The sequence below is a fragment of the Coffea arabica genome, chromosome 11c (genome assembly GCF_036785885.1).
Source record: "Coffea arabica cultivar ET-39 chromosome 11c, Coffea Arabica ET-39 HiFi, whole genome shotgun sequence".
Lineage (NCBI taxonomy): Eukaryota > Viridiplantae > Streptophyta > Magnoliopsida > Gentianales > Rubiaceae > Coffea > Coffea arabica.
The window spans coordinates 22,173,079-22,185,667 of record NC_092330.1 but is presented as its reverse complement, the minus strand read 5'-3'; the positions used below and the strand labels follow the sequence as shown (position 1 = coordinate 22,185,667).

Here is a 12,589-nt window from a genome sequence, read left to right as displayed (position 1 = left end):
ATAATTGAGAGTTGTGCGACGAGTGAAAAAAAAGGTGCAAAGCAACAAGAAAAAAAATATAAAAGTAAATAAATAAAAGGATGAGAGGAAATTCATGAATTGACGCTTAGAATGAATTCGGGTCCAGAAAAGCCAAACTGCTTCACAGGACGTGGCAGTTTAAAAGAATAAAGCGAAAGGAACATGGCGGGTGCGATCATACCAGCACTAATGCACCGGATCCCATCAGAACTCCGAAGTTAAGCGTGCTTGGGCGACAGTAGTACTAGGATGGGTGACCCTAGGCCTGTCAACGGGACGGGTCTAGACCCGGATCCGGATCGGATCCCTGAAATTTTTTCGGGTATGGGTAGGCATTTAATTCCGTTATCCGGATCCGGATCCGTTTTTTCAAACAAAAAAACGGGTCGGATACGGAATATAGTATTCCGACCCGTATTAGACCCGGATCCGGATATAAATGATTTAATAATTTATAAAAAATATATATTATCAATATAATTTGATTAGGATGATGTATTTGAGTAAAATCAATTTGATTTATTTTCTTATTTGGTTTTTTCTTTGCATTAGTTAGAAATTAGTTTACAAATATATCTTTTTCTCTTTTTTGTTAGAAATTATAAATTTTGGCAAATTTGTTCGGGTAGACCCGACCCGGATCCGAGACTCGCCGGGTCCGGATCCGGAACACCGAATAAAAGACCCGTCGGGTAAACGGGTCGGATCCGGGTCCGGGTCCGGAATAATGAATTCCGGCCCGGACCCGGCCCGTTGACACCCCTAGGTGACCCCCTGGGAAATCCTCGTGTTGCACCCCTCCCTTTTTTGTTTCGAAATCCAAATTTCCCCTTCGTTCTTTATGCTGTAGTAATTTAGCTCCGTCGGAACGATTGCTTTATATTTTGCTTCTCATCGAAGCATGAAGGCGGATCTGAAGGCGCGAGACAAGTCAGGAACGGTACGGCTGGATCGAAGCCCGGATCGTCGGTCAAAGTTGTCGGCGCAAATGTATAAGCGCAAGCGTGAAGGATCAATTTCAGGATAATTGAGAGTTGCGCGACGAGGGAAAAAAAAAATGGTGCAAATCAACAAGAAAAAAATGTAAAAGTAAATAAATAAAAGGATGAGGGGAAATTCTTGAATTGACGCTTAAAATGAATTCGGGTCCAGAAAAGCCACACTGCTTCACAGGACGGGGCAGTTTAAAAGAATAAAGCGAAAGGAACATGGCGGGTGCGATCATACCAGCACTAATGCACCGGATCCCATCAGAACTCCGAAGTTAAGCGTGCTTGGGCGAGAGTAGTACTAGGATGGGTGACCCCCTGGGAAGTCCTCGTGTTGCACCCCTCCCTTTTTTGTTTCGAAATCCAAATTTCCCCTTCGTTCTTTATGCTGTAGTAATTTAGCTCCGTCGGAACGATTGCTTTATATTTTGCTTCTTATCGAAGCATGAAGGCGGATCTGAAGGCGCGAGGAAAGTCAGGAACGGTACGGCTGGATCGAAGCCCGGATCGTCGGTCAATGTTGTCGGCGCAAATGTATAAGCGCAAGCGTGAAGGATCAATTTCAGGATAATTTAGAGTTGTGCGACGAGTGAAAAAAAAGGTGCAAAGCAACAAGAAAAAAATATAAAAGTAAATAAATAAAAGGATGACAGGAAATTCATGAATTGACGCTTAGAATGAATTCGGGTCCAGAAAAGCCAAACTGCTTCACAGGACGTGGCAGTTTAAAAGAATAAAGCGAAAGGAAAATGGCGGGTGCGATCATACCAGCACTAATGCACCGGATCCCATCAGAACTTCGAAGTTAAGCGTGCTTGGGCGACAGTAGTACTAGGATGGGTGACCCTAGGCCGGTCAACGGGTTGGGTCTAGACCCGGATCCGGATCGGATCCCTGAAATTTTTGCGGGTATGGGTAGGGATTTAATTCCGTTATCCGGATCCGGATCCGTTTTTTCAAACAAAAAAACGGGTCGGATACGGAATATAGTATTCCGACCCGTATTAGACCCGGATCCGGATATAAATGATTTAATAATTTGTAAAAAATATATATTATCAATATAATTTGATTAGGATGATGTATTTGAGTAAAATCAATTTGATTTATTTTCTTATTTGGTTTTTTCTTTGCATTAGTTAGAAATTAGTTTACAAATATATCTTTTTCTCTTTTTTGTTAGAAATTATAAATTTTGGCAAATTTGTTCGGGTAGACCCGACCCGGATCCGAGACTCGCCGGGTCCGGATCCGGAACACCGAATAAAAGACCCGTCGGGTAAACGGGTCGGATCCGGGTCCGGGTCCGGAATAATGAATTCCGGCCCGGACCCGGCCCGTTGACACCCCTAGGTGACCCCCTGGGAAATCCTCGTGTTGCACCCCTCCCTTTTTTGTTTCGAAATCCAAATTTCCCCTTCGTTCTTTATGCTGTAGTAATTTAGCTCCGTCGGAACGATTGCTTTATATTTTGCTTCTCATCGAAGCATGAAGGCGGATCTGAAGGCGCGAGACAAGTCAGGAACGGTACGGCTGGATCGAAGCCCGGATCGTCGGTCAAAGTTGTCGGCGCAAATGTATAAGCGCAAGCGTGAAGGATCAATTTCAGGATAATTGAGAGTTGCGCGACGAGGGAAAAAAAAATGGTGCAAATCAACAAGAAAAAAATGTAAAAGTAAATAAATAAAAGGATGAGGGGAAATTCTTGAATTGACGCTTAAAATGAATTCGGGTCCAGAAAAGCCACACTGCTTCACAGGACGGGGCAGTTTAAAAGAATAAAGCGAAAGGAACATGGCGGGTGCGATCATACCAGCACTAATGCACCGGATCCCATCAGAACTCCGAAGTTAAGCGTGCTTGGGCGAGAGTAGTACTAGGATGGGTGACCCCCTGGGAAGTCCTCGTGTTGCACCCCTCCCTTTTTTGTTTCGAAATCCAAATTTCCCCTTCGTTCTTTATGCTGTAGTAATTTAGCTCCGTCGGAACGATTGCTTTATATTTTGCTTCTTATCGAAGCATGAAGGCGGATCTGAAGGCGCGAGGAAAGTCAGGAACGGTACGGCTGGATCGAAGCCCGGATCGTCGGTCAATGTTGTCGGCGCAAATGTATAAGCGCAAGCGTGAAGGATCAATTTCAGGATAATTTAGAGTTGTGCGACGAGTGAAAAAAAAGGTGCAAAGCAACAAGAAAAAAATATAAAAGTAAATAAATAAAAGGATGACAGGAAATTCATGAATTGACGCTTAGAATGAATTCGGGTCCAGAAAAGCCAAACTGCTTCACAGGACGTGGCAGTTTAAAAGAATAAAGCGAAAGGAAAATGGCGGGTGCGATCATACCAGCACTAATGCACCGGATCCCATCAGAACTTCGAAGTTAAGCGTGCTTGGGCGACAGTAGTACTAGGATGGGTGACCCTAGGCCGGTCAACGGGTTGGGTCTAGACCCGGATCCGGATCGGATCCCTGAAATTTTTGCGGGTATGGGTAGGGATTTAATTCCGTTATCCGGATCCGGATCCGTTTTTTCAAACAAAAAAACGGGTCGGATACGGAATATAGTATTCCGACCCGTATTAGACCCGGATCCGGATATAAATGATTTAATAATTTGTAAAAAATATATATTATCAATATAATTTGATTAGGATGATGTATTTGAGTAAAATCAATTTGATTTATTTTCTTATTTGGTTTTTTCTTTGCATTAGTTAGAAATTAGTTTACAAATATATCTTTTTCTCTTTTTTGTTAGAAATTATAAATTTTGGCAAATTTGTTCGGGTAGACCCGACCCGGATCCGAGACTCGCCGGGTCCGGATCCGGAACACCGAATAAAAGACCCGTCGGGTAAACGGGTCGGATCCGGGTCCGGGTCCGGAATAATGAATTCCGGCCCGGACCCGGCCCGTTGACACCCCTAGGTGACCCCCTGGGAAATCCTCGTGTTGCACCCCTCCCTTTTTTGTTTCGAAATCCAAATTTCCCCTTCGTTCTTTATGCTGTAGTAATTTAGCTCCGTCGGAACGATTGCTTTATATTTTGCTTCTCATCGAAGCATGAAGGCGGATCTGAAGGCGCGAGACAAGTCAGGAACGGTACGGCTGGATCGAAGCCCGGATCGTCGGTCAAAGTTGTCGGCGCAAATGTATAAGCGCAAGCGTGAAGGATCAATTTCAGGATAATTGAGAGTTGCGCGACGAGGGAAAAAAAAATGGTGCAAATCAACAAGAAAAAAATGTAAAAGTAAATAAATAAAAGGATGAGGGGAAATTCTTGAATTGACGCTTAAAATGAATTCGGGTCCAGAAAAGCCACACTGCTTCACAGGACGGGGCAGTTTAAAAGAATAAAGCGAAAGGAACATGGCGGGTGCGATCATACCAGCACTAATGCACCGGATCCCATCAGAACTCCGAAGTTAAGCGTGCTTGGGCGAGAGTAGTACTAGGATGGGTGACCCCCTGGGAAGTCCTCGTGTTGCACCCCTCCCTTTTTTGTTTCGAAATCCAAATTTCCCCTTCGTTCTTTATGCTGTAGTAATTTAGCTCCGTCGGAACGATTGCTTTATATTTTGCTTCTTATCGAAGCATGAAGGCGGATCTGAAGGCGCGAGACAAGTCAGGAACGGTACGGCTGGATCGAAGCCCGGATCGTCGGTCAATGTTGTCGGCGCAAATGTATAAGCGCAAGCGTGAAGGATCAATTTCAGGATAATTGAGAGTTGTGCGACGAGTGAAAAAAAAGGTGCAAAGCAACAAGAAAAAAATATAAAAGTAAATAAATAAAAGGATGAGAGGAAATTCATGAATTGACGCTTAGAATGAATTCGGGTCCAGAAAAGCCAAACTGCTTCACAGGACGTGGCAGTTTAAAAGAATAAAGCGAAAGGAACATGGCGGGTGCGATCATACCAGCACTAATGCACCGGATCCCATCAGAACTCCGAAGTTAAGCGTGCTTGGGCGACAGTAGTACTAGGATGGGTGACCCTAAGCCTGTCAACGGGTCGGGTCTAGACCCGGATCCGGATCGGATCCCTGAAATTTTTTCGGGTATGGGTAGGGATTTAATTCCGTTATCCGGATCCGGATCCGTTTTTTCAAACAAAAAAACGGGTCGGATACGGAATATAGTATTCCGACCCGTATTAGACCCGGATCCGGATATAAATGATTTAATAATTTATAAAAAATATATATTATCAATATAATTTGATTAGGATGATGTATTTGAGTAAAATCAATTTGATTTATTTTCTTATTTGGTTTTTTCTTTGCATTAGTTAGAAATTAGTTTACAAATATATCTTTTTCTCTTTTTTGTTAGAAATTATAAATTTTGGCAAATTTGTTCGGGTAGACCCGACCCGGATCCGAGACTCGCCGGGTCCGGATCCGGAACACAGAATAAAAGACCCGTCGGGTAAACGGGTCGGATCCGGGTCCGGGTCCGGAATAATGAATTCCGGCCCGGACCCGGCCCGTTGACACCCCTAGGTGACCCCCTGGGAAATCCTCGTGTTGCACCCCTCCCTTTTTTGTTTCGAAATCCAAATTTCCCCTTCGTTCTTTATGCTGTAGTAATTTAGCTCCGTCGGAACGATTGCTTTATATTTTGCTTCTCATCGAAGCATGAAGGCGGATCTGAAGGCGCGAGACAAGTCAGGAACGGTACGGCTGGATCGAAGCCCGGATCGTCGGTCAAAGTTGTCGGCGCAAATGTATAAGCGCAAGCGTGAAGGATCAATTTCAGGATAATTGAGAGTTGCGCGACGAGGGAAAAAAAAATGGTGCAAATCAACAAGAAAAAAATGTAAAAGTAAATAAATAAAAGGATGAGGGGAAATTCTTGAATTGACGCTTAAAATGAATTCGGGTCCAGAAAAGCCACACTGCTTCACAGGACGGGGCAGTTTAAAAGAATAAAGCGAAAGGAACATGGCGGGTGCGATCATACCAGCACTAATGCACCGGATCCCATCAGAACTCCGAAGTTAAGCGTGCTTGGGCGAGAGTAGTACTAGGATGGGTGACCCCCTGGGAAGTCCTCGTGTTGCACCCCTCCCTTTTTTGTTTCGAAATCCAAATTTCCCCTTCGTTCTTTATGCTGTAGTAATTTAGCTCCGTCGGAACGATTGCTTTATATTTTGCTTCTTATCGAAGCATGAAGGCGGATCTGAAGGCGCGAGACAAGTCAGGAACGGTACGGCTGGATCGAAGCCCGGATCGTCGGTCAATGTTGTCGGCGCAAATGTATAAGCGCAAGCGTGAAGGATCAATTTCAGGATAATTGAGAGTTGTGCGACGAGTGAAAAAAAAGGTGCAAAGCAACAAGAAAAAAATATAAAAGTAAATAAATAAAAGGATGAGAGGAAATTCATGAATTGACGCTTAGAATGAATTCGGGTCCAGAAAAGCCAAACTGCTTCACAGGACGTGGCAGTTTAAAAGAATAAAGCGAAAGGAACATGGCGGGTGCGATCATACCAGCACTAATGCACCGGATCCCATCAGAACTCCGAAGTTAAGCGTGCTTGGGCGACAGTAGTACTAGGATGGGTGACCCTAAGCCTGTCAACGGGTCGGGTCTAGACCCGGATCCGGATCGGATCCCTGAAATTTTTTCGGGTATGGGTAGGGATTTAATTCCGTTATCCGGATCCGGATCCGTTTTTTCAAACAAAAAAACGGGTCGGATACGGAATATAGTATTCCGACCCGTATTAGACCCGGATCCGGATATAAATGATTTAATAATTTATAAAAAATATATATTATCAATATAATTTGATTAGGATGATGTATTTGAGTAAAATCAATTTGATTTATTTTCTTATTTGGTTTTTTCTTTGCATTAGTTAGAAATTAGTTTACAAATATATCTTTTTCTCTTTTTTGTTAGAAATTATAAATTTTGGCAAATTTGTTCGGGTAGACCCGACCCGGATCCGAGACTCGCCGGGTCCGGATCCGGAACACAGAATAAAAGACCCGTCGGGTAAACGGGTCGGATCCGGGTCCGGGTCCGGAATAATGAATTCCGGCCCGGACCCGGCCCGTTGACACCCCTAGGTGACCCCCTGGGAAATCCTCGTGTTGCACCCCTCCCTTTTTTGTTTCGAAATCCAAATTTCCCCTTCGTTCTTTATGCTGTAGTAATTTAGCTCCGTCGGAACGATTGCTTTATATTTTGCTTCTCATCGAAGCATGAAGGCGGATCTGAAGGCGCGAGACAAGTCAGGAACGGTACGGCTGGATCGAAGCCCGGATCGTCGGTCAAAGTTGTCGGCGCAAATGTATAAGCGCAAGCGTGAAGGATCAATTTCAGGATAATTGAGAGTTGCGCGACGAGGGAAAAAAAATGGTGCAAATGAACAAGAAAAAAATGTAAAAGTAAATAAATAAAAGGATGAGGGGAAATTCTTGAATTGACGCTTAAAATGAATTCGGGTCCAGAAAAGCCACACTGCTTCACAGGACGGGGCAGTTTAAAAGAATAAAGCGAAAGGAACATGGCGGGTGCGATCATACCAGCACTAATGCACCGGATCCCATCAGAACTTCGAAGTTAAGCGTGCTTGGGCGACAGTAGTACTAGGATGGGTGACCCTAGGCCGGTCAACGGGTTGGGTCTACATCCGGATCCGGATCGGATCCCTGAAATTTTTGCGGGTATGGGTAGGGATTTAATTCCGTTATCCGGATCCGGATCCGTTTTTTCAAACAAAAAAACGGGTCGGATACGGAATATAGTATTCCGACCCGTATTAGACCCGGATCCGGATATAAATGATTTAATAATTTGTAAAAAATATATATTATCAATATAATTTGATTAGGATGATGTATTTGAGTAAAATCAATTTGATTTATTTTCTTATTTGGTTTTTTCTTTGCATTAGTTAGAAATTAGTTTACAAATATATCTTTTTCTCTTTTTTGTTAGAAATTATAAATTTTGGCAAATTTGTTCGGGTAGACCCGACCCGGATCCGAGACTCGCCGGGTCCGGATCCGGAACACCGAATAAAAGACCCGTCGGGTAAACGGGTCGGATCCGGGTCCGGGTCCGGAATAATGAATTCCGGCCCGGACCCGGCCCGTTGACACCCCTAGGTGACCCCCTGGGAAATCCTCGTGTTGCACCCCTCCCTTTTTTGTTTCGAAATCCAAATTTCCCCTTCGTTCTTTATGCTGTAGTAATTTAGCTCCGTCGGAACGATTGCTTTATATTTTGCTTCTCATCGAAGCATGAAGGCGGATCTGAAGGCGCGAGACAAGTCAGGAACGGTACGGCTGGATCGAAGCCCGGATCGTCGGTCAAAGTTGTCGGCGCAAATGTATAAGCGCAAGCGTGAAGGATCAATTTCAGGATAATTGAGAGTTGCGCGACGAGGGAAAAAAAAATGGTGCAAATCAACAAGAAAAAAATGTAAAAGTAAATAAATAAAAGGATGAGGGGAAATTCTTGAATTGACGCTTAAAATGAATTCGGGTCCAGAAAAGCCACACTGCTTCACAGGACGGGGCAGTTTAAAAGAATAAAGCGAAAGGAACATGGCGGGTGCGATCATACCAGCACTAATGCACCGGATCCCATCAGAACTCCGAAGTTAAGCGTGCTTGGGCGAGAGTAGTACTAGGATGGGTGACCCCCTGGGAAGTCCTCGTGTTGCACCCCTCCCTTTTTTGTTTCGAAATCCAAATTTCCCCTTCGTTCTTTATGCTGTAGTAATTTAGCTCCGTCGGAACGATTGCTTTATATTTTGCTTCTTATCGAAGCATGAAGGCGGATCTGAAAGCGCGAGACAAGTCAGGAACGGTACGGCTGGATCGAAGCCCGGATCGTCGGTCAATGTTGTCGGCGCAAATGTATAAGCGCAAGCGTGAAGGATCAATTTCAGGATAATTGAGAGTTGTGCGACGAGTGAAAAAAAAGGTGCAAAGCAACAAGAAAAAAATATAAAAGTAAATAAATAAAAGGATGAGAGGAAATTCATGAATTGACGCTTAGAATGAATTCGGGTCCAGAAAAGCCAAACTGCTTCACAGGACGTGGCAGTTTAAAAGAATAAAGCGAAAGGAAAATGGCGGGTGCGATCATACCAGCACTAATGCACCGGATCCCATCAGAACTTCGAAGTTAAGCGTGCTTGGGCGACAGTAGTACTAGGATGGGTGACCCTAGGCCGGTCAACGGGTTGGGTCTACACCCGGATCCGGATCGGATCCCTGAAATTTTTGCGGGTATGGGTAGGGATTTAATTCCGTTATCCGGATCCGGATCCGTTTTTTCAAACAAAAAAACGGGTCGGATACGGAATATAGTATTCCGACCCGTATTAGACCCGGATCCGGATATAAATGATTTAATAATTTGTAAAAAATATATATTATCAATATAATTTGATTAGGATGATGTATTTGAGTAAAATCAATTTGATTTATTTTCTTATTTGGTTTTTTCTTTGCATTAGTTAGAAATTAGTTTACAAATATATCTTTTTCTCTTTTTTGTTAGAAATTATAAATTTTGGCAAATTTGTTCGGGTAGACCCGACCCGGATCCGAGACTCGCCGGGTCCGGATCCGGAACACAGAATAAAAGACCCGTCGGGTAAACGGGTCGGATCCGGGTCCGGGTCCGGAATAATGAATTCCGGCCCGGACCCGGCCCGTTGACACCCCTAGGTGACCCCCTGGGAAATCCTCGTGTTGCACCCCTCCCTTTTTTGTTTCGAAATCCAAATTTCCCCTTCGTTCTTTATGCTGTAGTAATTTAGCTCCGTCGGAACGATTGCTTTATATTTTGCTTCTCATCGAAGCATGAAGGCGGATCTGAAGGCGCGAGACAAGTCAGGAACGGTACGGCTGGATCGAAGCCCGGATCGTCGGTCAAAGTTGTCGGCGCAAATGTATAAGCGCAAGCGTGAAGGATCAATTTCAGGATAATTGAGAGTTGCGCGACGAGGGAAAAAAAATGGTGCAAATGAACAAGAAAAAAATGTAAAAGTAAATAAATAAAAGGATGAGGGGAAATTCTTGAATTGACGCTTAAAATGAATTCGGGTCCAGAAAAGCCACACTGCTTCACAGGACGGGGCAGTTTAAAAGAATAAAGCGAAAGGAACATGGCGGGTGCGATCATACCAGCACTAATGCACCGGATCCCATCAGAACTTCGAAGTTAAGCGTGCTTGGGCGACAGTAGTACTAGGATGGGTGACCCTAGGCCGGTCAACGGGTTGGGTCTACATCCGGATCCGGATCGGATCCCTGAAATTTTTGCGGGTATGGGTAGGGATTTAATTCCGTTATTCGGATCCGGATCCGTTTTTTCAAACAAAAAAACGGGTCGGATACGGAATATAGTATTCCGACCCGTATTAGACCCGGATCCGGATATAAATGATTTAATAATTTGTAAAAAATATATATTATCAATATAATTTGATTAGGATGATGTATTTGAGTAAAATCAATTTGATTTATTTTCTTATTTGGTTTTTTCTTTGCATTAGTTAGAAATTAGTTTACAAATATATCTTTTTCTCTTTTTTGTTAGAAATTATAAATTTTGGCAAATTTGTTCGGGTAGACCCGACCCGGATCCGAGACTCGCCGGGTCCGGATCCGGAACACCGAATAAAAGACCCGTCGGGTAAACGGGTCGGATCCGGGTCCGGGTCCGGAATAATGAATTCCGGCCCGGACCCGGCCCGTTGACACCCCTAGGTGACCCCCTGGGAAATCCTCGTGTTGCACCCCTCCCTTTTTTGTTTCGAAATCCAAATTTCCCCTTCGTTCTTTATGCTGTAGTAATTTAGCTCCGTCGGAACGATTGCTTTATATTTTGCTTCTCATCGAAGCATGAAGGCGGATCTGAAGGCGCGAGACAAGTCAGGAACGGTACGGCTGGATCGAAGCCCGGATCGTCGGTCAAAGTTGTCGGCGCAAATGTATAAGCGCAAGCGTGAAGGATCAATTTCAGGATAATTGAGAGTTGCGCGACGAGGGAAAAAAAAATGGTGCAAATCAACAAGAAAAAAATGTAAAAGTAAATAAATAAAAGGATGAGGGGAAATTCTTGAATTGACGCTTAAAATGAATTCGGGTCCAGAAAAGCCACACTGCTTCACAGGACGGGGCAGTTTAAAAGAATAAAGCGAAAGGAACATGGCGGGTGCGATCATACCAGCACTAATGCACCGGATCCCATCAGAACTCCGAAGTTAAGCGTGCTTGGGCGAGAGTAGTACTAGGATGGGTGACCCCCTGGGAAGTCCTCGTGTTGCACCCCTCCCTTTTTTGTTTCGAAATCCAAATTTCCCCTTCGTTCTTTATGCTGTAGTAATTTAGCTCCGTCGGAACGATTGCTTTATATTTTGCTTCTTATCGAAGCATGAAGGCGGATCTGAAAGCGCGAGACAAGTCAGGAACGGTACGGCTGGATCGAAGCCCGGATCGTCGGTCAATGTTGTCGGCGCAAATGTATAAGCGCAAGCGTGAAGGATCAATTTCAGGATAATTGAGAGTTGTGCGACGAGTGAAAAAAAAGGTGCAAAGCAACAAGAAAAAAATATAAAAGTAAATAAATAAAAGGATGAGAGGAAATTCATGAATTGACGCTTAGAATGAATTCGGGTCCAGAAAAGCCAAACTGCTTCACAGGACGTGGCAGTTTAAAAGAATAAAGCGAAAGGAAAATGGCGGGTGCGATCATACTAGCACTAATGCACCGGATCCCATCAGAACTTCGAAGTTAAGCGTGCTTGGGCGACAGTAGTACTAGGATGGGTGACCCTAGGCCGGTCAACGGGTTGGGTCTACACCCGGATCCGGATCGGATCCCTGAAATTTTTGCGGGTATGGGTAGGGATTTAATTCCGTTATCCGGATCCGGATCCGTTTTTTCAAACAAAAAAACGGGTCGGATACGGAATATAGTATTCCGACCCGTATTAGACCCGGATCCGGATATAAATGATTTAATAATTTGTAAAAAATATATATTATCAATATAATTTGATTAGGATGATGTATTTGAGTAAAATCAATTTGATTTATTTTCTTATTTGGTTTTTTCTTTGCATTAGTTAGAAATTAGTTTACAAATATATCTTTTTCTCTTTTTTGTTAGAAATTATAAATTTTGGCAAATTTGTTCGGGTAGACCCGACCCGGATCCGAGACTCGCCGGGTCCGGATCCGGAACACCGAATAAAAGACCCGTCGGGTAAACGGGTCGGATCCGGGTCCGGGTCCGGAATAATGAATTCCGGCCCGGACCTGGCCCGTTGACACCCCTAGGTGACCCCCTGGGAAATCCTCGTGTTGCACCCCTCCCTTTTTTGTTTCGAAATCCAAATTTCCCCTTCGTTCTTTATGCTGTAGTAATTTAGCTCCGTCGGAACGATTGCTTTATATTTTGCTTCTCATCGAAGCATGAAGGCGGATCTGAAGGCGCGAGACAAGTCAGGAACGGTACGGCTGGATCGAAGCCCGGATCGTCGGTCAAAGTTGTCGGCGCAAATGTATAAGCGCAAGCGTGAAGGATCAATTTCAGGATAATT

The 12,589-nt window shown here is 44.0% G+C and overlaps 6 non-coding genes and 9 pseudogenes across 6 annotated transcripts; all 15 read left to right on the top strand.

Annotated features, from left to right (window-relative positions):
- The first annotated feature begins 188 nt into the window (after nt 1-188).
- LOC140020120 (5S ribosomal RNA) lies at nt 189-311 on the top strand (annotated as a pseudogene).
- Nucleotides 312-1,234: 923 nt separating this feature from the next.
- Nucleotides 1,235-1,353, top strand: LOC140020874 (5S ribosomal RNA). The gene has a single exon (XR_011824844.1). It is a non-coding gene; the product is annotated as a 5S ribosomal RNA (ribosomal RNA).
- A 411-nt stretch (nt 1,354-1,764) lies between these two features.
- Nucleotides 1,765-1,882, top strand: LOC140020096 (5S ribosomal RNA; annotated as a pseudogene).
- Nucleotides 1,883-2,809: 927 nt separating this feature from the next.
- On the top strand, nt 2,810-2,928 carry LOC140020873 (5S ribosomal RNA). Its single transcript, XR_011824843.1, has one exon. It is a non-coding gene; the product is annotated as a 5S ribosomal RNA (ribosomal RNA).
- Nucleotides 2,929-3,339: 411 nt separating this feature from the next.
- Nucleotides 3,340-3,457, top strand: LOC140020095 (5S ribosomal RNA; annotated as a pseudogene).
- A 927-nt stretch (nt 3,458-4,384) lies between these two features.
- On the top strand, nt 4,385-4,503 carry LOC140020872 (5S ribosomal RNA). Its single transcript, XR_011824842.1, has one exon. It is a non-coding gene; the product is annotated as a 5S ribosomal RNA (ribosomal RNA).
- Nucleotides 4,504-4,914: 411 nt separating this feature from the next.
- On the top strand, nt 4,915-5,032 carry LOC140018490 (5S ribosomal RNA; annotated as a pseudogene).
- A 927-nt stretch (nt 5,033-5,959) lies between these two features.
- On the top strand, nt 5,960-6,078 carry LOC140020870 (5S ribosomal RNA). Its single transcript, XR_011824840.1, has one exon. It is a non-coding gene; the product is annotated as a 5S ribosomal RNA (ribosomal RNA).
- Nucleotides 6,079-6,489: 411 nt separating this feature from the next.
- LOC140018489 (5S ribosomal RNA) lies at nt 6,490-6,607 on the top strand (annotated as a pseudogene).
- Nucleotides 6,608-7,533: 926 nt separating this feature from the next.
- Nucleotides 7,534-7,651, top strand: LOC140020094 (5S ribosomal RNA; annotated as a pseudogene).
- A 927-nt stretch (nt 7,652-8,578) lies between these two features.
- LOC140020869 (5S ribosomal RNA) lies at nt 8,579-8,697 on the top strand. The gene has a single exon (XR_011824839.1). It is a non-coding gene; the product is annotated as a 5S ribosomal RNA (ribosomal RNA).
- Nucleotides 8,698-9,108: 411 nt separating this feature from the next.
- LOC140020093 (5S ribosomal RNA) lies at nt 9,109-9,226 on the top strand (annotated as a pseudogene).
- Nucleotides 9,227-10,152: 926 nt separating this feature from the next.
- LOC140020092 (5S ribosomal RNA) lies at nt 10,153-10,270 on the top strand (annotated as a pseudogene).
- A 927-nt stretch (nt 10,271-11,197) lies between these two features.
- On the top strand, nt 11,198-11,316 carry LOC140020868 (5S ribosomal RNA). Its single transcript, XR_011824838.1, has one exon. It is a non-coding gene; the product is annotated as a 5S ribosomal RNA (ribosomal RNA).
- A 411-nt stretch (nt 11,317-11,727) lies between these two features.
- LOC140020638 (5S ribosomal RNA) lies at nt 11,728-11,845 on the top strand (annotated as a pseudogene).
- The last annotated feature ends 744 nt before the right edge of the window (nt 11,846-12,589 follow it).